The sequence below is a fragment of the Polypterus senegalus genome, chromosome 11 (genome assembly GCF_016835505.1).
Source record: "Polypterus senegalus isolate Bchr_013 chromosome 11, ASM1683550v1, whole genome shotgun sequence".
Classification (NCBI taxonomy): Eukaryota; Metazoa; Chordata; class Cladistia; order Polypteriformes; family Polypteridae; genus Polypterus; species Polypterus senegalus.
The window spans coordinates 104,001,456-104,029,351 of NC_053164.1; the positions used below are offsets into that span (position 1 = coordinate 104,001,456).

The following is a 27,896-nucleotide window of genomic DNA, read 5'->3' on the forward strand; positions in this document are numbered from 1 at the left end:
TTGGGTTCATCTGAAAACATGCAAAACTGATATGATAGTCTATTAACAATGCAAAGGCTGATGAAATTAGCACTTTTATAGATTCAAAAATAACTTATTTGCTCTAAGTCATGAGAAAGCCTCCTTCATCAATATGCGACTCCAAATCTTAAGAAAGAATTAAAATATTATCAATATATAATAAAAAATGTGGCCCAATAAATTCTGGAAAATATCATTAACGAAAGGTTGAAATAACGCTGGAACAATGGATAAGCCATATGACATAATGAGACACTCATATTATCTTTTGGTTGTATTAAAGATCATTTTCCACTTGCCCCCCTCTCTTATGTGAATAACGGTGTAAGTGCTTCAGAGATCATGTTTAGTGAATATGGTGGACTCCGTAATTTAATGAAAAAGTGATAAGATCAATGATGGAGGATAATTATTTTTTAGTGTTATATTATTAGACTCTCTGTAATTACTGAGTAGGGAACTGACAAATAAAATGACTACTGGGTGTACTTAAAAATCCTTTACCAAGATTTCCTTGGATATATTCATCTGTTTCATTGGTTTCAGTACAAGATAAATGATAAATTCTCCATAAATAAAATTTAAATGGGCAAATGTGTGTTCTGTCACAACAGAATACACAGAAAAGATTTTGATTATAAGATCAAGAGATAAAACATGGGTCAAAAATAGGAGCAAGAGTCAATACCAAAAAGACAAACTAATCTTTCACCACGCCAGTAACATAAAACAAGAATCAGAAACCACTGAATGAAAAGAAAGAATACTGAAATCAGAACGACATAGAGTATAATAAATTAAGTATTTTTATCCAAAGCATGGATAAATTAGAATTACACATTTGAAAAGATGATTATGATATCACAATGAAGTGACATCTCCCCAATATGACCACTGTATATACCACACATATACCACAAATATGTACAGCCAATTGCAATGCTTTGATTTCAAGACCACACTCCCCAACAAAATCAATAGTAATGATGTTTTCAGCCGAACCTAAATCAATGAACTCCAAAGTCTTCTTATTTATGAATGTTTCAGGGAGTCAAAGTCAGAAACAAAGTCCAAACCAAAACAGAGAATCTTACTAGGGAAAATAACTACCGCTAAGTAAAAAGATGTTATATCCACTGAGAGATGAGGCAGTGTGTGATTGCTGCCATGTTTAATTCATCACAGCCTGTGATGTCATCATGGTCACATAACTGGAACCAAAATGGCATCACATTAACAAAGAAAGCTGAGGCATTAGCAAAAAATAACTTTGTAAATACAAATTAAAACATGAAACTAATATCAAACATTATTGAGGGTAGAAAAACCACCAAACTTACAAATTTAATCCAACTTTAATATTAGAGCTGTATAAACCTTTACATTTTATGTTTGTATGTGTATGTATATATATATATATATATATATATATATATATATATATATATATATTATGGAGTATGACCGGCCAGTCTAACTGGCCAATACCGTCAGGTTGCCAGGTGGAGCTCTCCCTCCAGCATGGAGGTGCCATGAATACCAGCAGGGAATCATGGACAGTGGAGTTTTCCTTTACAATCCTGCTGGATACCTTGGGGGCCAAAAGAGGAGGCAACAGTGAGGCCCAGAGACTCTTACGCGCCCTATAACCTGGAAGTACATCTTAGTCACAGCGACAGGAGGAATGACGTACTTCTGGGATGAAGAAGAGGACTTTTGATCTGACCCGGGTCAGGAAATATAAAAGGACTGTGGGAGATCCCAGTCGTTGAGCTGAGCTGGGTGGAAGGGTGGCATCGCGTCTGGGAGTGGAGGATTGGTTAGTATTGAATAGTGTATTGTATTTATGAGTATTGTGGAGAGGAGGGTGCTTTGTGCAGCGCCCCCTATCTGTCACTATATATATATATATATATATATACACTGAGTGGGCTGGCACCCTGCCTGGGGTTTGTTTCCTGCGTTGTGCCCTGTGTTGGCTGGGATTGGCTCCAGCAGACCCCCGTGACCCTGTAGTTTGGATACAGCGGCTTGGCTACTGGATGAATGGACTATATTAGTGATGTTCTATTTCATTATGTGATGTGCAAAAGAAAAAAGAAAAGGCTACAATTTTTGTGAGTTCAATCAAATGTACAGAAAGAAAAACATGTAGGCTTTGCTTGCAAAATATTGGAAGTTGACATAATATTGCAATAAGTAATCTGACCCAAATTGAGCAAATACATGTTGAATGACATATCATTTAAAACATAGCCGTAAGGAACCCTTGAGTATATTTGAGAGGCTTGCAGTCATCCATTAATATAAACAATGGAAACTCTCCGATACTGATTTAAAATTAAGAATATCTGACAACTGACAGAGACACCTTCATAACAATCCACATGATGAATTAGTCAATTTTCTATGCTTTACACTGTTCTTTGGTTTATAGTGTCAAAGTGAATGGTAAATGTATAAAGGACAAAAATGGACATCAAAGCTTTTTCTGCATGATTGTATTACCTAGAAACAATTGTCAACTATGGGTGATTAACTTCTGACATTAGGTATATATCACCACTTTTATATTTTACATGAAAATATTAGTATGGAAGATCTGACAAATATCTAGACTCTTGTGCATGGTCTGCAGCACAATACAAAAAACATACTAACCGTGATGATTGATGCAATGACTGGTGAAGTGATTTCAAGCACAACATAAAGGTGCAAAAAAAGAAATAATACGTTTCAAAACACTTCCACAACTCAGCTTTATCAGTTAATAAAAGCCTCGCCACCTCAGCCCAAGTTGCATGGGAATGTAAAAGAGAATGATATGCTTATCAAACCCCCTTTATTTTAAAGCTGTACTGGAAACTGCAAGGCACTGCTAACTGGCCTTTTTCACTTCATGTAATCTTAACGCAAGGATCAAGGATATGGACATGACATAAAACAGCTAATAAACATGACAAATGGCAAGAAAGAAGGGTTATTAATCAAGATACCAGAGAATGCAGCCAGTTTGATCAATGGACTTCAGCTCTTTATGCTTTTGTCAACAAAAAAGAGTTAGCAAACAATTAAGACTGTTACATAGGTTAACCAGTTAGATTATTAATTCAGCACACTGATAACAATTGATGCTTAGCATAAAGAAATGCATTTAACAGACTGATACAGGGTATTTTATTTGGAGGCGCTGGTACATCAAAGAGAGTCAATTAATTTTCTCCATTAGCCTCCAGCCATTATGGGATCTGTCAGCCAAAACCTAAAAGAAGGGAGAGTGAAGAAGAACTATGCCAACTGCTGCTTTTTGTCTCCCATGGCTGTTACTAACATAATTTACCTATTAGGAAGTATCTGATAAATTGAACTATTTTATTTTATTAGTAAATACTAGAATTACATTGTATTGCATAAAATTTGCATTATTCATTCACAAATATTGATGGAATACAAGAAACACATAGAGTGATATTTCTGAAGGAGATACCTTGATGGAGTAAGGGCATAACCACACACGTGTGTTATCTAGGGTAAGTGGGCCATTGTTCTCGGAGGGAATATAAAAAGAAGGCCGTGGATGTGAATAATATCACCTCATAAAGTATAAACAAATACATTATTCCTCTAAATAACTTTAAATCTTTGAAGAAAGTATGACATATTGTTTTCAGAATTATCTTCTTTACTGATCTTCCAATGATACTCAAACATGGTCTGAAAACACAAGGATTATTCCTATAGCCACATGACTATGCTTTAATCAAATTGAAATAAGTATATTACTGAACCACTGCCTCCTTGTCAATCATGTAATTGTGTACATGTTTTAAAATGAGAGGTAATCAAAACATTAAGTGAAATGGTAACAAAGCCAAACAAGTTTTATTTTTCAATATAATCCCCTTGAACAGTAATGCATTTTTATATGCTCACTAAGCTTTTCAATCCCGCTGAAATAAAATATTTTGTCACACTTAGGTGACCATTCTTCTGTAGATGACTTCATAACTTCATCATTGGAATAGCATGCCCAATGGGAAACAGGTGGTAGCTACATGCAGCAGGCAGGAGAATAGGTGGCTGTAGTCTCCATTCAAATCTAGTTTTGCAAAGTAGACTTTGTAAGCTGCGCTGAGTAACCTTACACTTCTTTTCTTTCCTTTTCCTTTTCTTCAGTCACATAAAGCCAATAGTCAACAACACAACAGTTCAAATCAATAATATATATTTTATGGCTTCTACAGCATCACAGTGGAGGAGTGCAATATGTTTTTTCACAAATGTGACTTGTAGTATTTTATCCATACACTAAAATATATCAGTATGAACATTACTGTGTTTTTTCTGTCATTACCTAGCAATCACTTTATTTCTGTTTCTTGATTCCTACAGATGAGGTTCCAAATATGTAAGGTATAAGCTATATGTAGGAATATAATGAGTATACTATCTGTCTCTGAAGCTTCTTGAGAACTGCAGTTATAAAGATTGTTGTCTTATTTGGCAAAGACGGTATCATACCACTAGAACAACCACTACACAAGTCTCATGACTCAACAAAATATCTACACGTGACAGGAGATTAGTCCAGTTATTTTGTTTTTCCATAGAAAACTTTATTTAAGCACGAAATGACAGACAGCCACATGCAAAATTAGCTCTTTAAAATGCCTTCTGACTGGGACTAAACAACTTTTCTCCTGCATAGTTGCAAATTTTGCTTGTTGTGAAACACCATTTGTTTTGAAAAATTCAATGTGAATTCACTTTTACATAAAATGTTAGCTTGTCTCTAGTCCAAATATTAACATGCTATTGTTCATAACAAGGACCTTATTGTTGTGCTACTGGAGGAAGGCATGCTGCAAGGGCAATAGAAAACAGGATCGCGAAATAGATGGGACTTGAAAACAAAATAAATGGTCAAAATCGGGAAGACCATAAACCTAGCATCAAAGTTCAAAAACTCGGTCCTAACTTGTCGTTGCTAACCAGGAACTAAATAAATGTCTTGAAGAATTTTAAATACACATGCTTTGAATTTTTATTGAGTATCAGTTAGTTCAGACAATGAGGAAGTCAAAAGGGCTGATCTTTACCCTCACTGATGTCATGGTGTCCATGACCCCTAATAAGCACACAGCAAACTCTAAACAAATCTGCATAAAATAGTGATACCTGACAGAAACAAAAATGGTTTTGCATTAAAAATGTCAAATTATTTTTATGACCTGTGGTGTACAGCCCGGACACAGACAGATAGACATGATCTTTCGCCACACACACGTTTATTTACAATCTTATTTACAAGTCTTAAGTGCACTTTCCCAGTGCCACAGCACCAATCACCCCTTCAAGTCCAGGCCAACACAATGCCTTGCTCAGTCTTCAGACCGTCTCCACTTCTCTCCTCCAAAGTCCGTCCACTTCCGCCCGACTCTCGTCATCAAAGGGAGGGCGGCGGCCCCTTTTATACACCCCCGGGTGGGCTCCAGGTGCTCCCTGAGGAGCCTCCGCCGACACACCCCCATGTGGCGGAAGCACCAGCTGTGTAGCCGGAAGCCCTCCGGGTGTCCCTGATCCTCTTCCCCCCAGCACTTCCTGGTGTGTCGGAAGTGCTGAGGTCCAGGGCTCCCAAGGCATTGGGGCACACCCTGGTGGTGACCACGGGCCCCAACAGGTTTGGGCTTCCAAGCCCTCTACCCGTGGCCCCCAACATAACCAGGGCGGTCGCCCCCTTGTGGTCTGGAGGAGGCACAAGCCCTCCTCCAGTCCTCCTGGGTGTCCCGGCTGGGTACCACCCCCAGCCGCGTGCCACAGACCATAAAACAAAACACCAAAAAATGAACGCCAGGACTGGGTTCAGTGACCACAGAAATGTATAAAGACAATAACATTCCAAAAACTTTGGATGTGAGTATCAGTAGACTTTGCATCCAACTAATCAGCACAGTTTGGCATTTTTCTGTCCAGCCATTTTATCTCTAGGCCATCCTCAAGAAACTGTGACACACAGACACACACACAGACAGACACAAACCCATCATCGAGATATTGATGTTTTCGATATCCATTGAAAACTGGAGATCATAATTTTTGATGAATCTAAAGCTTTTGCTCCTCCCCCATAAATAATAGGTTATGTTGAGGGAGGTCGCAAAGCAAAAAAGGATAATAACACTTCTAGACATGTTTGGCATCATTAGATTCACTTTGGGAGTTTGTTCCAATTCCTCATTTTCTTGACTCCCCCATGCTGGTTTGCTTATTTTTTTTTAAATAATGCCACCTGACAAGTGACACTAAGTAAGTTAGAAGCAGGGTTTTGAAACAGTTTTAGCTGAGGTATTTACAAAAATGGGTAACACTTTAGTTTAGGTACTGCAGAAATGCATCAATTACTCATTTGCTCTTATGTAACAAAACCTTAACAAAGGCTTTTTTGGTCTTCCTAACACTTGTAAAACATCAGTAGATGGGTTATTTATCTCTGTGCAGTGTGGCATATTGATATGGTGGTAAAATGACTTGTTAATATGAAGGATTCACAGGTCTTATACTGTGAAACCAAAGAAATGTGTCTCTGTGAAGCCAACTCAGACCATTACAAAACGGTGTTTTGTTAGTATGTCACATTGTAGAGATGAATAAACACTTTACTGATGTTGAGTACGTTTTATGAAAATTCAAAGATGTGTTTGTTAAGGTCTTGTTACATAAAAGTGTGGGTGCTCAGGAAGAAAGACAGTCATCCTGGCTGGGATAAAAGGAAGGTTTCATACCCAGCCAGGAGGCCATAATGGAAGGACTGGGAGAATGGACTCACCAAGAGCAGGACATTCCCCCACTATGGCAGGTGACAGTGTTCCTCAGGGCTAAACCCAATTAGGACACCCGCAGGGTTGCATGAGAAATGTAGTTCGGAAACACAACCCTGTCGGGGTCTTTGTGGTCAGTCAGAGGGCACTGTCGAGGGAGGACTGCCCTACTTTCTGCACAACCCAAAAGTGATCTGGATGACTGGAAGAAAAGACCGGAAGCAATTCCAGGGTAGGGCTTAAGCACACTGCTTAATTTGGACTGAGTCACAGTCAGGGGGCAGTTGGCTACACTCTTGGAGGAGTAAGGAAGATTTATTTTGTTGTTATTCCTGTGAAGAAGGCATTGGGGCTCAATAAAATCCTTTATTTGAATTGAAAATGTGTCTGGAAATTACTGTGTCTGAGGTTTGGGGCTCTCAGGCTCCACCTTGTGGTTCCAGCAGTAATTGAGTTATGGATTCATTTTTACAGTACCTAAACTAGAGTGGAGTGGCACGGTTGCTCAGTGGATAGCACTGCTACCTCTCACGGGTTTGCTTCCCGGGTCCTCCCTGTGTGGAGTTTGCATGTTCTCCAGTGTCTGTATGGGTTTCTTCTGGGTGCTCCGGTTTCCTCCCACAGTCCAAAGACATGCAGGTTAGGTGCATTGGCGATTCTAAATTGTCCTTGGTGTGTGTGTGTGCACCCTGCGGTGGGCTGGCACCCCGCTCGGGGTTTGTTTCCTGCCTTGCACCCTCGGATTGGCTTTAGCAGTCCCCCGTGACCCTGTAGTTAGGATATAGTGGGTTGGATAAAGGATGGATGGATGGATAAACTAGAGTGTTGCTCAAAATTGTTGTGGTTACTGTGTTTAGTTCTACAGCTGAATACATGAAACCATTGTAATCACAATTTCAGGCAGAAACATAACTGAAAAAAAGACTAATAATTTTTCATTAACACTTTAGTTTAAAGTACTTCAGAAATGCATTGATTACTCATTTACTATTATGTTACAAGGCAGTAGCAGATACTTTGGTCTTAGTAACACAAAGAATCAATTAAGTGTTTGTTCATCTTTGCAAAATGATCTACTAAAATAACTTTATTTTAAATTGGCGAAAGGTGGCTTACCTGATAAATGTTTCTCTTGAGAATTGCATATTTGATTATATGACCTGTAAAACGTTTATATTCGCAATTCATTTTACCAGCAGGTCAATATGACACACCCCACAAGGTGAATAACGACTTTACTCATAGTTTGTAAATAACAGTCATTGTTAAAGTCTTCCTACATAACAATAAATGAGAAACAGAGGCATTTTTGCAGTACCTAAAGTGGTACCAATTTTTCACAGATGTATTAAAGAGCTGAAAATAGAGAGGTAATGTTTTACTCTTACAAAGTTTTGTAGACATATGTGATTCAAGAGATAAGGTCCAGGGTGCTGTTCAATTCAGGTCCAAGGCTGGTAATATAACATGAACAGTTAAGATGCCAAGATAACTGATGTTAAACAGATAACTATTGAAAGAGTTACTAGAAGAGTAAAAAATCTGTTTATAATGGAGAGCAGGTCTGGAGCTTTGCCGATAAATTGTACTGTCAGAAAAATGCTCAATTAATATACTGTGCAGATAATGCAACTATGAGTTTGTTTTTATTATAACATACTGTTAACTCTGACTACATATTTGTTCACTCTATTATTAGAGAGCGAGGATTATGTAATTACTAGCAAAATACCCGTGCTTCGCAGCAGCGAAGTACTGCCTTAAAATTTTTATTAAGAAGAAAATTAAACCTTTTTAAACTGAGGAAAAATATACCAATAATTATTTGTTCAGGATCTCTTTGTATGCCATATTGTCAGTTCGGCCCTCCGGTTGTAATATGACCAAGCTGTGCACTAAGCTTACTCTTGAGCATGCAACGTACAGTTGGCCATGTGAACAGTAATCTTGTTTCAAATCTCACAGCTTGGATTGCTGCTGTCATAATCGGTTTGAATTTCATGGTTTGTTTCAATTACGACAGTATTTGTAGGACTTGTGTTGAAGTGACATTCGGCATCTGTCAAGCGTTGTAAGCATACAACCGGTTTCATCGATAACTTAACATCCAGCTTTTGAGAGTTTAAACATTCATAAACATCAAAGTGTCCACTACTGAAATCGTCACCTGTCAATCTAAGATGTTTAAGAGGCATTGGCGGTTGTCGAAAGGTGTAAAATATTTGGCCATTTCGGTACACTTGAAAGCGACAACCAAACAATTCAGCGGCAGCCATCAACTCACATGCAGAACCCATAGGTGAAGGTCTTAAGCATTTCACTCTTATAGTGCTCCTGTGTAGTATAATTATCTCCTGTACTGTCATCAGTCCACACCTTGAACCTGTCCCTGTCACTCAATACATAAGACACAATGTTCCTCCGGATATCAAGAGTGAGCCTGATATGGCCGTGCAAAATGTAACAAAGAGAATGGAAAAGGCAGGTGCCATCTCCGGGCATGGAAACCACTCGGTAAGTGACAGTTCTTTGATCGATGGTAATTACCTTGATAGACATGTTAAAGGGGGTACGGTTGGAACGATAAAGGAAATTGGTACCTGAACAATGTAAAGTAAGTCTAAAATACCTACACAATACTATAATCATAATAAATGAACAATAAAACAACGGAGAAACCGTGGATTAAATAAAAAGGCTGTAGTTAGCAGGGAGACGTGAATCCCGTGGCGAAGCAAGGAAGGGAATGTAGAGACCGGAGCGACGGACGGCCTTATATAGGCAGGCAGCCAAGAACGTGGGAGGCATTGGGATGGGGGACCCAACGCTGCCTCACACGGTGACCAAGCTGCAGGTTATGGACATATATATGTACGTAAGTAGGATTCAGTTAGCGTTGGGAACCCGCGTACCAAATTTCTTGAAGATGGGCCCATAAGTAACTGAAATAAATATGTACATTGGTTTCGGTTAGTGCAGGGAAGCCGCCTACCAAATTTTGTGAAGATGGGGCCATAAATAAGAAAGTTCAACATGGCGGACGTTGTCGACCATTATGATCGTTATGTGTAGTATTTCGAAATGAAACCTGCTTAACTTTTGTAAGTAAGCTGTAAGGAATAAGCCTGCCAAATTTCAGCCTTCTACCTACACGGGAAGTTGGAGACTTAGTGATGAGTGAGTCAGTGAGTGAGTGAGTCAGTCAGTCAGTCAGTCAGTAAGTCAGTGAGGGCTGTGCCTTTAATTAGTATAGATTTATCTTACATTCTTTTTTTATTGAATTTATTGAATCTTTTGCTGAATTTATTAAAAGCATGTAACATTACATACAACTAAGTGGAATGTAACTTAACTAAATTCAATTCATTTCATCTTACATTCACTTCTAGATAAGTGACTTTTTTTAGTCAGAAATGAGCTGGCGTACCACCCTGAGCACTTAACTAACTTGGTTTGGGTACCCGTTCAACTGTCTGGAATGACTGTCGGATGAGAAAAAGACGAAGATGCACAAGTTGAACCATCCTGTCTCATGAAATTCAAATGATTGGTAACATTTGAGTGGGCTTCATTTTTTTCCCCTCACACACAATAGAGGTTTTCCAAAGATGGCTTACTTAGCAATACTTTAGTAAAAATCCACTAAAACACTTTAGTGTTTGAGCCCCTGTGAGCATACTTCTGAATGACTTGATATGTGGGTTATACAACACAATTAATGTGATATGTTTTCATGGATATTTGAATATAATTACTATTGTCCAGTGTTGGTCACCATTGATGTCTATTGCATCAGAAAGTTTCTTATCTTCCTTTTGCATGAAAACATGAAATGAAATGTTTTTTTTTAATTATCAGAACAAAGTACATGAGATAAATAACAATCAAAAACATACCACAATTGGGTATTTCCAAAAGAACAATTTTTTAAGTTTTTTTTTTTCCCCCATAGCATAACAGGATTTAAGTTCTGATGCCTGACCCCTGTGTGGATTTTTATATAATTGAGCTTGTGACATCATCACAAAAAAGAAGAAACTAAAGTCAAATACATTTGGTAATGTTTTAATTTCTGGATTCAAGATAATATCCGGATTCAGGTTTCTAGTTTGAAATTGTATACTTTTTCTAAGGTCTGTTCATAAAACACTAAATCTGAAATATCAGAAGCATGAAAAAACTGCAAAATCTCTTAGCCAGTATTTTTCAAGGTTTTACATTAAACAGCAATGTTGTGATAATGACTGCCATGTCTGAGAGCCTCTTTCTCTGCCTTTTCAGGCAGATTTTCTGTCTAATTAGCAACAGATGTAGCTGTGCTTACTTTTTAGCCAAATTATCTTTGATTGTGTTTGAGTATTTAGGTAGACTTAGCATGTACTGTACCGGTTGATGGCCGATTTGTTCCTAGATTAGTGCTCTTGACATCTGCTTTTTTGGTATTCTTTGCTTGCACTTGCTCTAACTTCACATGCTCCTTTCATAAACTCTTCTACAGATACTCACTGATCTATGCTTCTTGTACCTATATTGTAATTATTAAAGCTCATGTCACTGATGTGAGGCCATTTTTTTGAGTAGTAATATTTTAAACAAAAAAAGACTGTAAGCATGTATAATGTGGGACCAGATATCACATCTTTCACTGTACATTACATCTTATTAAAGTTCCAATCTCTTTGAACTTACTATTGTAATAAAAAAAATGTTCCTCATTTTGTAAAATAAAAAATAATAATTTTTCATTGTAAAAGAGGCAGGCTACTTCATGCTAAGAAGAAAAGGTCACTAAATGGACTCGAATTGGCAGGATTATAACAGATTGGTTATTAAACCGGGTTCCAAGGAATTTGAGGTCACATATTTCAAGCATCTTTGAAGATCAAATCATGTATAATGAAAAACTGTGGTTTCTACAGACAAACCCTTTCTTATATGTTTGTGGTAGACCAATACCTTCTGCGTTACAGTTTGTACATTTGCCCTTTCATTTATCCAGACTGGTACCATACGACTTACTATAACCTCAGTAATATAAGAATGTCAATGGCAAGAAGAAAACAATAATTATAATAAGCTATGGATGTGGATTTCATCCAGCTTTTATGAATTCCATATTTTCTGTCCAGTTTTTATTGCCAACATAAATTCTGATTTAAGTCTGAAAGAATTCAAAAATTAGAATTAAGTCCTAGTGCAATTCCTGTTCTTTCATATGATAAAAAAACAAAATAGCTATTTAATGAGCTAAAACAACGCAACGCTTTCTTAGTTTACTTGACACAATACACAAAAGATACATCTCATCCACACATCAATTAAATAATAAATTATGTTAATGAATACTTTGAAGAGCTTTACTCTAACAGGAAAGTCACTATATGGGTTAAAATCTGATTTCTCAGGAAGGCAAATGGCAAAATTTCAGATTGGCATTGCTATAAATTAAGAACATAGAAGGAAACAGGAGAAGGTTTTTAAAGGTTAGTATGTGTAAGAGCCATTTTCCTAGTTCTATAAAATGTATGAATATTTGCTAGATGATAATGCATAAAATATGGGAGGTTCCTATAACCCCCGTGAATAGAATTGAGTTGGTATTTTCCTGTCATTTTTTAACAGTTTTGAGTAACCAATGTTCTTCAGTTAGTGTCTAGCCTCGCCTTGTATAAGGTATAGAGGCATAAGGTTTTTTAACCGTGTTCTTGTTTGTGCTCGCGTTCGTGCTTGCGCACGTGACCGTGCCTGGGCGCATGTCTATGTGCCAAGGGCCTACGGGCCTTTTGAGTGTGAAGTAACTTGTAAAATTAAAGATTTAAGTGTTGAACCGTATGTTTAAGGCATACGGAAGAAGAATTAAATAACCTTTAAATATAGAAATAACCAAAGCTTCTTAAGAAAAGCTAAGTTTATAGAAGATACATTTTTTCTTTTTTTTTGCCTTTATTCTATGTGTGTAACTATTTTTCTTTTTATTCTTGTATGGATTATTTGCTTTTCACTAAATATTTTAAAACGAACTTTTGGACTGAGAGATTTCTTTGACACGCGTCTTACCCGTGCCTGACATCGCCTTATACATTGGCGGCTACAGCATGTGTATACGTTTTGAAAAAGATATTGACATATGACTTTAAAATATCAAATTGAGGACAAGGCGGCACGGTGGCGCAGTGGTAGCGCTGCTGCCTTGCAGTTAGGAGACCCGGGTTCGCTTCCCGGGTCCTCCCTGCGTGGAGTTTGCATGTTCTCCCCGTGTCTGCGTGGGTTTCCTCCGGGCGCTCCGGTTTCCTTCCAAAGACATGCAGGTTAGGTGGATTGGCGATTCTAAATTGGCCCTAGTGTGTGCTTGGTGTGTGGGTGTGTTTGTGTGTGTCCTGCAGTGGGTTGGCACCCTGCCCAGGATTGGTTCCTGTGTTGGCTGGGATTGGCTCCAGCAGACCCCCGTGACCCTGTATTCGGATTCAGTGGGTTAGGAAATGGATGGATGGATGGAAGTTGAGGACAAACAAGCTCATGCAGAAAATGTTTCTGCAGAGTTTTAATAATCTAATTTCATATCAGGTAGTGTTTTGGTAGGGTATAAGAACAACTTCTGGATAAGTCAAATTGTAAAGATGTAAGTTTATTCCAAGACAGAAGAACATGAGCTTTGTGAAATGATTAATGATTTTATTTTTTTCTTTTAAAGCTGGAGGAGATTATTATATGACATAATGTAAATGGTTAAATTTGTAAAGAGAGTAGCCATGATAGCTTTAAGAGCAAGTAAATTCGGAAACATGTTACGAGTAACAGTTAGAAGTGCAGATTCATAGACATTGCTACTGAGAACTATTCTTGAACAAAGCTGCTTAGGGACCTTCTTATCTAATTTCAGTAATATCTGGAAGATGATTAAGATAGTAAAAGCTGAAGTCAGGACAACGGAGGGTCGGGATGACATGGAAGCCAAACAAAACCAAGAAAACCAGCAACAAAGGAGAAAAATGAAAATGAAAGTCAAATGCTGAAAGAGATCGTAACCAGAACACAGATCTTACCACTAGGGCCTAACAGTCTGAAAACTACGTTTCACTAAGAATAATGAGTTTTAAATCCACTGAGAGATAAGGCATTATGTCATCGATGCCCTACTTATATTGTCGCTTCCTGTGCCGTCAATCGTGTAAAAATTTTAGTTAACGAGGCGACACGTAATGAAAAAAACTTAACAGTAATGTAAAAATGAAGAGCTTTACTTTCAAGAAATATCATAAAAATAACTTCAGAATTTGATTCCTCATGTGTCAAGAACGTGAAATAAACAAAAATGCACATATTTATCAGATTAAACACTACACTACACTTGCACTAATGATGTCATGGGAAGTGACAGAATAAATATAGTGGTGACCGCACACTACTTAATCCTTTGGCTGATTAAAAAAAAAACCTTTGTTTTCCTTACCAGTAGTTAGTCTTCAAACAAGTAGGCTCTAGAGGTAAGATTTGTGTTCTGGTTCTGATCTCATTCTGTATTTGACTTTCGATTTTGTCTCATCCTTTTGATTTCTGATTATTTAGTTTTGTTTGGCTTTCCTGTTATTTTGACCCTAGCGTGTTCTGATCATGGCCACATCTGATCATCCACAACAGTGACCCTAATGTGTCCCTTTGACTCCTTTAATAGGAAAAATGACCACTGTGCCTGCATATCCTGATTTATTTTGCGAAATCATAACACTGTTGAAATTTTGTGTAACTGGATAACAAGATTGCAAGATTGTAGCAAATTATAAGCCACAAAAAAAGTTTAAAAAGTGCAAAAGGTTGTTCAAATGATTGACACACCTGATTGAAAGGAACCTTTTGGGAATATCTGTGGCTAATCATTGGGTAGATATAAATGAGGATTGTTTACTGGCATAGTGGAATATAAAGTAAAGTATTTTGGGTTTTTGGAACTGAAAAATGAAGAGAAGGAGTCAGTAAATAAATTACCAGTAATTGTGAGAAACTTTAGAAGCAGAGACATAAACAGTTTAGGTATCATAGGAACAAATTATTGAAAATAATGAATAACCTCTTTGATTTATTGGACCTTCTGTGGCTACATTTTCAAATGAGTCAGGGTCACCTAACATTGCCAATAAATGCCTCAAGAAAAGCCATAGCCACAATGGAGTAAATTTCAAAGTAGTAAATTTCAAAATTTCAGAAAAAAAACTAATATGGTAATATCATAATAATTATGGGGTCAAAAGTCTGCAAAAAAAAAGGATCCTAAAGACAGGGCTGTGCTGTTAGTTTGCAAGGTAAAAGAACAGAAAAAAGGATTTCTATTGTTCTGCAATAATAATAATATAACACTCCAAAAGGTATTCCAAAACACAATTGACTGAAACAGAATGATGCAAATGGAGGGAAGCTTAGTAGCCAGTCAATTTGTTCTATTACTTACAACTTTTAAAAAATCAAAGCTATGGCCCAGGAAGTTGCAGCTGAATGTTGAGAGAGAATAATTTGAAAGTAACAATAGTCAAGTATTTTGGTATACTTTCCATATTAAAATATAGTATTTATCTTATAAATATAACAGGGTTTATAAATGTCAGAAACCTGTTCAAGCATGTCAGGAAACCAGATAAAGGTCAAGTGAACAACAAAGACAAGGATGCACCAGGAGAAGGTTGATGTAATGCACTAAATGTACTAGGAGATGATTAACAGATCAGCAGATGTCCTGTAAATAACAAGATTGGACAGTTGTCACATACACAGAAATTGCAAGAGGGATGGCTAAACCTAAAGTTATTTGGGTGTGTAAGCCAATGAACCATATCAGAGTAAATTCCAGGTTATGTTTATGCATTGATCAGCACTGTTATGTAAATTAGGCCATTTATACAATGGATCTCTGCACTTATTATTTTGACCATTCTGATCATTCTGTGACTCATGATTGTGCCTGGATGAATGCTCCATCTTCAGGTATTTGATGAAGAGATAATTAAAGATGCAATGGACAAGTTTCCTCCTGCCTGGTTTTCCTACTCGGAGAGGTTTTATCAAACCTATCCTAGTAGACGATATTTTTCTTCTTTTAATTAATATGTTGATTTCTACCACAGTGTGAATACCAGTGCTAACTTCAAGAAGCAGGTTATCAAGACAATGGAAGATTCACACAAAGAAGAAGAAATTTGAAACCAAAGGCGGCAACAGAAAATCATTGAAAGATAATTACTGTACATAGAAATCATGGACTAACAGGAATACCTTAAGGAAGAAATGAGTCAGCTGCAGAATTTTATGTTTTTTGGTGGAATATGACTTTAATCAAAATTTATTGTGTGGCTGAAAAAATGATTAATGGAAATGAGTATTACTGATAAACAATATGTGAGCAGATGTAAAGAAATGATTTTGTTTTAAGACAAAGAAGATAATATTTTAGATTCAACCATTCTATAAATCTAACAATGAACAGCAAGCACAGCCAATGGATATAATGATGATGACTTGCATGTTTTGAAAACTAGAATGCTATTTTTTGTTTTGAAATGTGTAGTTCTGCTTTTAAAAATACCTTGTCAACTCGTTGTAACATCACTTACAAATTGTGTTATCTGTGCAATATAAAACGGAACTCCTACAAATTAAATACAAACTGCAAAGAATCTATACTAATAAAAGGCAAAGCCCTCACTCACTGACTCACTCACTCACTGACTCATCACTAATTCTCCAACTTCCCGTGTGGGTGGAAGGCTGAAATTTGGCAGGTTCATTCCTTACAGCTTCCTTACAAAAGCTGGGCAGGTTTTATATCGAAATTCTACGTGTAATGGTCATAACTGGAAGCAGTTTTTCTCCATTTACTGTAATGGAGATGAGCTTCAACGCCGTGGGGGCGGAGTTTCGTGTGACATCATCACGCCTCCCACGTAATCACGCAGTACATAGAAAACCAGGAAGACCTCAAAAAAGCGCTCAAGAAAACATGCATTATATAATTGAGAAGGCAGCGAAACAATAAGAAGTGAGCGAGTGACATATACAACCATATTCATGAGTTCTGCTACTTCGGAAACAAAGCACGATGTAAACCTACACTTTAAATTAAGTTCATAGACAGGCTGCCGCTGGCGTTTGTAATTTAGTGCCTGCCCATATAAGGCCGTCCGTCAGCGGCAATCCAATAGCAAACTCCCACTAAATATTCACGGGTTAAGGACTGTGCTTATGCAGAGGAAGATGAGATGGTCAGCGTGGTGTTTGGCACAAACTCAGCGAAACTGCAGAGAAAGTTTTAAGTGCCAGGACTAAGGTAACATTAAATACAGCCATGGACATAGCACGAGATGGCACCAGCACAACTGGGGAACTTCGATGCATGTACACCGAAGCGGCTCACGTGAACTGACGCAGTGCACAGATAAAAAGCAACAGTTCCAAAGAGCGCTGAACAAAAACCGAATTACACAATTGAAAAGGCAGCAAAAGCATATTCATAAATGCAGCTACTGTGGAAACAAAGCACACGGTGGAAAAAGTCAATGTCCCGCTAAAGGAAGACAGTGTAAAAAAAACCCGTGCATGCAGTGTGTCAGGGTTTGGATAAAGAAGAAGACGAGCTGTTTATTGATGCATAAAGAAACGAATCGATGAATGAAACCTGTTATCTTTACAACGATTGACAAACACGGAATGTAACTTGAACACAACACATCCTACAAATACGAACCTGATTGAAAGAAATAATGATAATCAAATCATTGATGACAGCAACACTCAGTAACACTCACAAAACAAATACTGTATATTGACAGTCATGTTACATTATTTTTAAAATGTTCCCTTTTCTTTTTCTAGCTTTTTTAACACACTACGTCTCCGCTGCGATACGCTGGGTATATATATGTGTATATATATATCCCGATCTACATACTCGAATAATGGATACTTAATTCGCCATCAATGATTGTTTTGGTAAAGCCATACTCAGTGTATTCATTAGATGAACGGTAAAAAGTAAGAGCGAGGAGGATGACTTATTGAGGCATGCAGGCTGTAGTGCGTCAACTCTATCTGAATTGCGATCACATTTGAAAAATATATCTTTTTTTTTTTTTTTTTATTTATTTATTTATTAATTTTATTACAATCAATACATAGCAATCAAGTTTTAACAAAAAAAAAAGAATTATGCTAAGAACAGATCGATCCCCACCCTTGAGAGAGAGAGCAAGCCAAACGTGTAAAATTTAAGGCTTTTAAAAATACCTAAATCAACAAATTCTCTGTGCTTTATAAATCATTTCAAAATATTACTGATTAGATCCTGCCATGTTTTGAAAAAGTCTGCACAGATCCTCTAACTGAGTATTTGATTTTTTCCAATTTTAAATAATATAACACATCAGTTTCCCACTGACTTAAAGAGGAGAGTTTGGGTTCTTCCAGTTTATCAGAATAAGTCTGCGTGCCAACAGTGTAGTGAATGCAATCACAGTTTGTTTGTCTTTCTCCACTTTAAGACCCTCTGGAAGAACCCCAAACACAGCTGTTAATGGGTTAGGAGGGATTGTGAGTCCAAGACTGTCTGAGAGGTAATTAAAAATTTTTGTCCAGAATAATGTTAATTTGGAGCAGGCCCAGAACATGTGACCTAGTGAGGCTGGGGCTTGGTTGCAACGCTCGCAGGTTGGATCATGCCCTGGAAACATTTTGAGAGTTTTAGTCGAGACAGATGTGCTCGATATATAATTTTGAGTTGTATAATTGTATGCTTTATGCATATGGAGCTTGAGTGAATTCTCTGCATTGCTACTTTCCACTCCTTTTCTGATATATTAATTGAGAGGTCATTTTCCCAGTGTCCTCTTGGATCTTTGAAAGGAAGGGATTGTAAAAGGATTTTATATATTGTAGAGATGGAGTCTAACTCCTTGAAATTGAGCAATAATTTTTCCAGCGTGGATGAGGGTGCAAGATGAGGAAAATCTGGAAGGTTCTGTTTAACAAAGTTCCTGATTTGAAGATAGTGAAAGAAATTTGTAGCTGGAATGTTAAATTTGGAACGTAATTGTTCATAGGATGCAAAGACGTTGTCTATATAAAGGTCTCTAAGCAAGTTAATTCCAAATTTTTCCAGATATTAAAACTGCATATGTTTGTGAGGGTTGAAAGAGGTGGTTCTTTTGCAGGGGTGCCACAGAAAGAAGCTTCTCCGTCTTAAAATGCTTTCTACATTGGTTCCAGATTCTAAGTGAGTGGAGCACAATTGGGTTATTAGTGTATTGCCGATAACGTGTGTTTATTGGAGCACAAAGCAAGGAATACAAAGAAGTACTGCAGGATTTTACTTCTATTGCGGTCCATGCCTGTGTATGTTCTTCTATTTGTGTCCAGGTTCTTATCGACTGTATATTTGCCGCCCAGTAATAAAACTGGAAGTTAGGTAGAGCCATGCCGCCTTCTGCCTTTTGTCTTTGTAGGGTCGCTCTTTTGATGCGTGGATGTTTAGAATTCCAAATAAATGAGGTTATTGTTGAATCTAATTGCTTAAAGAACGATTTATTAATGTATATTGGTATGTTTTGAAATAAAAAGGAGCTTAGGAAGAATATTCATCTTAACAGTGTTAATTCTTCCAGCTAGTGTGAGATGAAGGGTTGACCATCTATGCAAGTCTTGTTTAATTTTTTCCATACAGACGATAAATTTTGTTGATAAAGAGCTTTATGTTTACTTGTGATGTTTACCCGAGGTATTTAAACTGTTCTGCAATGATAAAAGGAAGGGTGTCTAATCTAATATTATATGCTTGCGAATTCACGGAAAGAGTACACTTTTATTCAGATTAATTCTGAGACCAGAGAGCTTTTGAAATTCTGTGAGTGCTGCTAAGACTGCAGGCACAGAATTTTCTGGGTCCGATATATACAGTACCATGTCATCTGCATATAATGAGATTTTCTGTTCCAGTCCTTCTCTGCTAATCCCCTTTATCTGATCAGTATTTCGACAATGTATTGCCAGTGGTTCAATGGCAATTGCAAACAGCAGTGGTGACAAAGGGCATCCTTGTCTTGTGCCACGCTCTAGTTTAAAGTAGTCTGAGCAAATGTTATTGATGCAAACTGAAGCTTCTGGGTTAGTATACAGTAATTTAATCCATGCACAAATGTTCGGGCCAAACCCAAACTTCTCCAAAATAGTAAAAAGGTATTTCCATTCAATCATGTCGAATGCTTTTTCTGCATCCAATGATAATAATATTTCTGGGGTGTTTGATTTAGTTGGTGAGTATATTACATTAAACAGGCGTCAAGATTTGAAGATAAGTGTCGGCCCCTAATAAATCCAGTTTGGTCTTGTGATATTATTGAGGGGAGCACTTTCTCCATCCTTCTAGCTATGATTTTAGAGAGTATTTTAACGTCGTTATTCAGAAGTGAAATTGGTCTGTATGATGCACATTGTAATAAGTCCTTATTTTGTTTTGGAAAGACAGTGATTAGTGCTTGGCTAAAGGTTTGTGGAAGAGATTGGTTATCTCTGGCTTCTGTAAATGTTGCTAATAGGAGGGAGCTAGCTGAGCGGAGAATTTCTTGTAAAACTCTGCAGGGTAGCCATCAGGGCCTGCTGCTTTTCCACCTTGGAGTGACTTTATAGCATCCAGTAATTCTGATAATGACAGAGGTTTATCGAGCTCCTCCACACTAATAGCGTCAATTTGTGGTATCTGTAATTTATCCAGAAATGCATTAGATTGTATATTGTCTTCTTTAAACTCAGTAGTATATAGGGATTTATAGTAGTCTCTAAAAGTGCACATTATATTTTTGTGTTCGATGATTTTATCTCCATTCGTGTTAGTAATTACCGAGATTGCGTATGCACTTCTTGCTTGTGAATTTGTTGCTAAAAGCTTATTAGCTTTCTCTCCATGTTCATAATAATGATGTCTGGATTTGTAAATTAGTTGTTCAGTTTCTTTAGTTGACAACTGAAAAAATATATCTTTTCAAGTTCTATTTAGTCCATATGTGTCAAATTTAAGGGCCACGGGCCACATCCGCCCGCGTAATTATATCCAGCCCGCGAGATCATTTTATATACTGTATTATTGTTATTAATGGCCCGGTATATGAAGCGCTGGTAACACAATAAACTACAGATCCCATAATGCAGCGCTTCAGCTGCCTTGCCGTTAACACTTACAGCGTTAATCAAGTCTACCTTATGATGCTGCAAGTTATTGCGGCTAGAGTTATTAGCACTGAGTTTGCACGGCGCTTTGGTGACTTTGAAGAACAAAAAAAGTCCGTCTACATGCGGCTCGAACCTTGTGAATGTTTGGTAGCACATATCTGTGTGAGAAGCTCTTCTCAGTGATAAAGACTAACAAAACAGCACACAGGAGTCGCCTCACTGATGAGCACCTGCAATCCATCCTGAGAATCTCCACAACACAGAACCTCACACCAAACAGTAACGAACTTGTGGCCAAAAAAAGATGCCAGGCGCCCAGCTCTAAAATGACATATGAGCAAAGACAACTGAATGATTTGATTTGTTATTGCACGTAAGAGCGGAGTCAACCGCTTTAACAAACAGCGTATTGCACTGATACTGAAATAGCTGTGTGTGTATATATGTAGATATGTATGTATATGTATATATATGTTTATATATGTGTGTGTGTATGTATGTATATGTGTGTATATATGTGTGTGTATATATGTAGATATATATGTATGTATATATGTGTATATGTATAGATATGTATATATATATATATGTTTATGTGTGTGTGTAAATATATATATATATATATTATATATATATATATATATGACAACAACACTCATCACTCACAACAGTGACAAAACAATTACATTGACAATCAGGTTACGTTATTTTCAAAATGTTTCCTTTTCTTTTCATTGCTTCTTTAACACACTACTTCTCCGCTGCGAAGCGCAGGTATTTTGCTAGTCAATGATAAAATAAAAAACATAATCAACCAGCTCCTAAGCACAGAAATACATCACATGCTGAATAAAAGAACAAAAAACTAAGTGCAGCAATAACATGTTCAAGGAACAAAAATCACAATGAAAAGAATGAAAGTTATAATGACAGAGACTAGCTTTATAGTAGTTTGGCTAAAGCTAGACATATACAGTACATATGGAGACAACCATGAGTGAAGTTTGCTTAAAAGTGGATGGTAACAACTAGATGTCCCATTGAGTGTCAGATTTCTAAACCAATTCATGAAGGTGGTGCTCAAATTAGGGGCTGTAATTTTGAACTGCAAATATTAGAGGTGCTCACGTTACCTTGGTCCAACAGACAGCAATGTTCTGTGTTCTGTTTATGACGAACCGTTTACAGTCGAAAGTCCCTTAAAAAAACTATTAGCCATATAAATGTGTGTCTTGTCTGCAGAAATCACATTACTAGTTTTAAAAATAAACTTAACCCGATGCAAGGTGAAAACCCCTTCTCTAGCATCAGATTATACATTAACATTCATCTGTATCAATGGACGAGTGGTAAATGTGAATGATACGTTGTCGAAGGTGCTGTGTTTGTGTTTTTTGTTGTTCCGTGTTACGGTAATAGTGTAGGAGTTCATGTATGTGTGAAATAACTGGCGGCCATATTCATGAAAATATGAACTGCAAAATATGCCTTTGAAGTAAACAGTGTGTTATGCTCCGTCAAGGGGTCTGCCATTAAGAGAGCTAATAACGAAGAGCAACCAGAGATGCAAATTTCATTACTCAAAACACATGAATCAACAAATCAGTCAAATGACAACAGTAAAACCCCAGATCAAGCTTCACCACATTCACTTTCTGACTGCACGTCTAAACAAATAACTAAAAAAAAAATGTAATATTGCGGTCTAATTGGAAATGAAAACATGCCATGACAAAACAGCCACAGCGTTTCTCAAACTTTAAGTATTTGCGACCTGAGTTTTCATAACAGTTTTAATTGTGCCTCCCCTAACATTTTTTTGAAATGTAGATGCATGTTTTATTATACCTACTTAACTTTTATCGACATTTATCTAACTCTATATTTATTTTTCTAGTATCAGAATGTAGTTTAGGTTAATTTGTTTTGGTTTCAACAGATGTTTTTTTTCATATTTTTGATTCTTGTTTTCTTTATTTCACATCTTCGCGCCCCCCTAGGGGGGCCTGCCACACAGGTTGAGAACCACTATTTTAACATATTATATATCTATAGCCCACTTTGCTTATCTAAACTCTATTTGCTGTTTATATGTCATATAGTGATGCAATAGTAAAAACAACAGAAAGATATAGAGAAAGATGCACTTCCTAAATGTATAGAGCCCAGTAGTGGTCTACGTGTGTGTGTCTGTCTCCTCTGTCGCAGCACTTATTACAATGTGCACATTCATTTTTAAGCTTACCTTGTACTATTGAGTTCCCGAATGGATAACAGCAATTTCAGCTTTTTATTTGCAAGACTTTTGTTCAGTATCTTTTGCTCTCTCCCTGAAACCCTGGCAGTGGTTTAAAATGCACAGACTAGAGTTAGAGGTAAATGTTTTAGAAAGAAGCCCTGTGGGTGTAGTGTTTGCAGCACCGAATGTTGTCGCTATTGACTACACACTTTTTAAAGAGTTGTCTCCAGGCACGCATCCTACTTTGAGGGTCATGTCTGCCACCTTATGACTAGCTTTATATTACTAACTAGAAAATCACACGGGCTTATCAGTGAGCTAAGGCATTTACCCTTTGCCATGTGATCTGTACTTGATCCACAATGGTGGAAGCAGTTAGTATTTCTTTTCAGATCCTACAAATATTAGGACTGGATACAGATAAATTTGTTACTTGTTAAAAAGTAAGCTTGAGCTCAAAATCCAGTTAATTTAAATCAGGTTGCATGGCCAATGAATTGGTTCACTTTTAAGAAAAAATAAAAAGAAAAAATAAGAAATTACAAAATTAGACCAACATATAAAATAAAAAGTTTGTTTAAGTAAGGATTGTTTTTAATTGCAATGGACCAAAAGCACAAAGGAAGCTGCAATAATTTACATTGTCAGTTGTACAAGGCAGGTGTGCTGTTTTCTGCCCTTTGTTTCCTCTACTTTTTATTTTGCATTGCATTGTTGTTATATGTCACATTATATAGTTTCAGTGACTTAAAACCAAAACACAATTCTTGTTTGAAAGATGAACAACATGCTGCAGCAGCTCCATGGCTCTGGTAGCACTGTTCACAAGGTTATTATTGGAAAACCTCATCACACTTCAGATATTAACAATATGTTAGCTTCTAGATCCAAGCCTAGAGGGTGACCTAGGTTATCTGTCCTGTTTCAAAGGCTAAGGGGCGAGAAATGTGGAGGCAATGGTGACCTTTGGGCCCTTAAGGTTCTCACTGCAGTTCCACATCTCTGGTTCTAACCTCCTGGTGCTGAGAATTTAAGAGGTCGCAGGCCATTGTCTCATAGACCCAAATTTAACATTATTAATCCTGTTTAACACTTCAATGAGACACCTAAGTTGTCATCCCCTGCTGTACTGCCTGAACCTCCGAGACCAGAACAATGTAAAAATGTCAAGCAAATTTATGTCAAAAGAGTTTATCTTATTTATTAAAGCACAAACATGAAATACACAGATAAAAGATTTAACGCAAAATATAAGTAATGAAGAAAATAATATGCTTACCACAGCTCGGCAATGATGGCACACATTCAGACATTCTTCTTTATCATCAAGATAATCTTTAAATCTTACAAATCCTACAGAATCAGACATTTCTGCTTCAGATAGTTTGGATCCTCATAGTTCTTAATTAAGTTTTGTCCCACTCTGGATTTTCCCTTCTGAGATGTTGTAATACTTCATTTCAAATGAATAGTTTCTTTTAATGTCTAACAACTAATAATACTTAATTACAATATACTGTACCTTTCTTTGCAAAAGTAACATTCCTTTATTTCTAATTCGGTTTTCACTTCCATGTATCATATACTTCATACTTACTATTATTTAAACATGTTATTAATCTGACCTGGGTTCGCTTCCCAGGTCCTCCCTGTGTGGAGTTTGTATGTTCTCCCCGTGTCTGCGTGGGTTTCCTCCAGGTGCTCCGGTTTCCTCCCACAGTCCAAAGACATGCAGGTTAGGTGCATTGGTGATCCTAAATTGCCTCTAGTGTGTGCTTGGTGTGTGGGTGTGTGTGCACCCTGCGTTGGGCTGGCACCCTGCCCGGGATTTGTTCCTGCCTTGTGCCCTGTGTTGGCTGGGATTGGCTCCAGCAGACCACCCATGACCCTGTGTTAGAATATAGCGGGTTGGATAATGGATGGACGGATTAGGATTCAATATTCAGCTAATTATTTCAAAGCATCACAACTAAAAAGATCAGCTTCCTGTAATAGATATGAGTATCAAAAACTGCCTTTGGTTCAAAAATTCAGTTTTCAGAGCAGAACTTGAGAAGAACTGGATTTTGTGGTCTTAACTGAGGCTCTTATCCTCATATTCAACCTACTGCTTAGTTTTCAAATTTGTCAACATAATGGCCACTTCATGACCTGCTGATTTGAGCCTTTTGTTATCTCAGTCCCTCCAATCCATTTCTGACTCAATTCAATTCTTGGGCCACTCTTTTTGCTGGTGGGCCAGGGTGGTCAGTTTTCTGACATTAGCAACATATTAAAATATTAAAATTGATGACAAATTTGAGCATTTTTTCATGTTCAAATATAAGACTGTAATACCATGAAAATTACATTCCACTGTACAGTTTCAGGCATCCTTGGTTTCTCCAAAAATTGCTCTTCAGTAACTATGAAGTTGAGAGGAAGAAGGTCTTCTATAGAATTGCAGTTTTGGCGTTCTACCAGTCTGTATATAAGACATTTCACAACCTACATCCAAGTCAGTTTGAAAGTTTACACCAGATACCAAATCTATACATCTGGACTTGATTGTAGTTCTTTCAAATGGGTTCATCTAATCATCCGACTAACTTCTTCCTCAAGGAAAAGAAAGCTCAAGTGTCATTAATCCTTTCATTACACGGCTTTCAGCACCACTGCCTTTCATGGTTTCTCATCTGCATGCATTTCTTTTTATATTGTAATATTTCAACGTACCATTATAATGGTGTAGTTTTCATGTGATCTTTTAATGTAATTGTGCACTTATTTTTATATTTTCTGGATTTCTTTAGTCTTAAATGTTTCTCATGGACCCCCTTCTCTTCCAGACCTACTTATACAAAATTATACTTTCTTTAGATCCTGAAAATCAGCAACATTCTACACAGCCTATAGTTCATTGAATAGTGATTATAAATCTACACAAGGCATCTACTGGTTTGTCCATTTGCAAGATTTTCAGCATTCAGCATGTTCAGTTGGCACAGCGACCAAAGATTAAGCAAAATACTTTTTTGAGAAAAAAAAAAATTGTATATATATATATATATATATATATATATATATTCTGAACTCTGGTATTTTCAGTTACTTGAAACTTGCTTGTATTTTACATATATTTTAAGTACATTGCTTGAAGCATCTGCAATAAACTAGCTGAACTCATGAACATTGCATATTTATAGCTTTTGTTTACAATGAAAAGCTTAATTCAGCTCTGAATGTATAAACTGTGACTTCAGTCTGCGGGTGGGAATTCTTTACTGTTGCCTTACTCCTAGAAGCTGGAGTGTTTTTATGAAGCTTAATTTACATTAAATCTTGTAATATACCAATGCTCCTTGAGAGATGTATATTTTTATGGTTTGTTGCAATTAAGCACACACCTTTTGTGTTTTGCAGTCAAAAAAAAACAAACAATCCGTTAGGTCAGATTATCTCGGGGCACAACATGAGCTACCACAGCTATGCTGATGACACACAGCTGTATTTATCAATAGCACCGGATGACCCCAACTTTGTTGATTCACTAACACAATGTCTTACTGGTATTTCTGAATGGATGAATAGTAATTTTCTCAAGCTAAATAAAGAGAAAACTGAAATTTTAGTGATTGGCAATAATGGATACAATGAGGTTATCAGAAATAAACTGGATACATTAGGATTAAAAGTCAAGATGGAAGTAAAAAACTTAGGGGTAACTGTTGACTGCAACCTGAATTTTAAATCGCATATTCATCAGACCACTAGGGCAGCATTTTTTCACTTAAGAAACATAGCAAAAGTTACACCTCTTATATCATTGAAAGATGCCGAGAAATTAATTCACGCTTTTGTTTTCAGTAGACTAGATTACTGTAATGCACTCCTCTCAGGACTACCCAAAAAAGACATAAATCGTTTGCAACGAGTGCAGAATGCAGCTGCTAGAATCCTAACTAGGAAAAGAAAATCCGAACACATTTCTCCAGTTTTGACGTCACTACACTGGTTACCTGTGTCTTTCAGAATTGACTTTAAAATTCTGCTTATGGTTTATAAAGCCTTAAATAATCTCGCTCCATCTTATATATCAGAGTGTCTTACACCTTACATTCCAAATCGTAACCTTAGACCCTCACATGAGTGTCTTCTTAGAATTCCAAGAGCAAAACTTAAAAGAAGTGGTGAGGCGGCCTTCTGCTGTTATACACCGAAAATCTGGAATAGCCTGCCAATAAGAATTCACCAGGAAAATACAGTAGAGCAGTTTAAAACACTGCTGAAAACACATTACTTTAACATGGCCTTTTTATAACTTCACTTTAACTTAATCCTGATATTCTGTATGTTAAATTCATTTTAATAACTATTCATGGTGGCTCTAAAATCCGTACTAACCTCTACTCTCTCTTCTGTTTCTTTTTCCAGTTTCTCTGTGGTGGCGGCCTGCGCCACCACCACCTACTCAAAGCATCATGATGCTGCAACATTGATGGACTAAAAACCAGAAGTCTGCATGACCGTCATTATCGAGTCCTTCCGTGAGAACCCTAAATACAAAGAGGACTGTTTCATTTATGTTAGGTAGAATACCCAGAGGGGACTGGGCGGTTTCTTGGTCTGAAATCCCT

General features: G+C 37.1%; 1 long non-coding RNA gene across 1 annotated transcript in view; it reads right to left on the reverse strand.

Moving 5' to 3' along the window:
* LOC120539397 overlaps positions 1 to 24,633 on the reverse strand; it is a 42,429-nt gene extending 17,796 nt beyond the window's left edge. The window contains exon 1 of the long non-coding RNA XR_005635607.1: positions 24,560 to 24,633. This is a non-coding gene — a long non-coding RNA (uncharacterized LOC120539397). The remainder of the gene's footprint in view (positions 1 to 24,559) is intronic.
* Between the last annotated feature and the right edge of the window lie 3,263 nt (positions 24,634 to 27,896).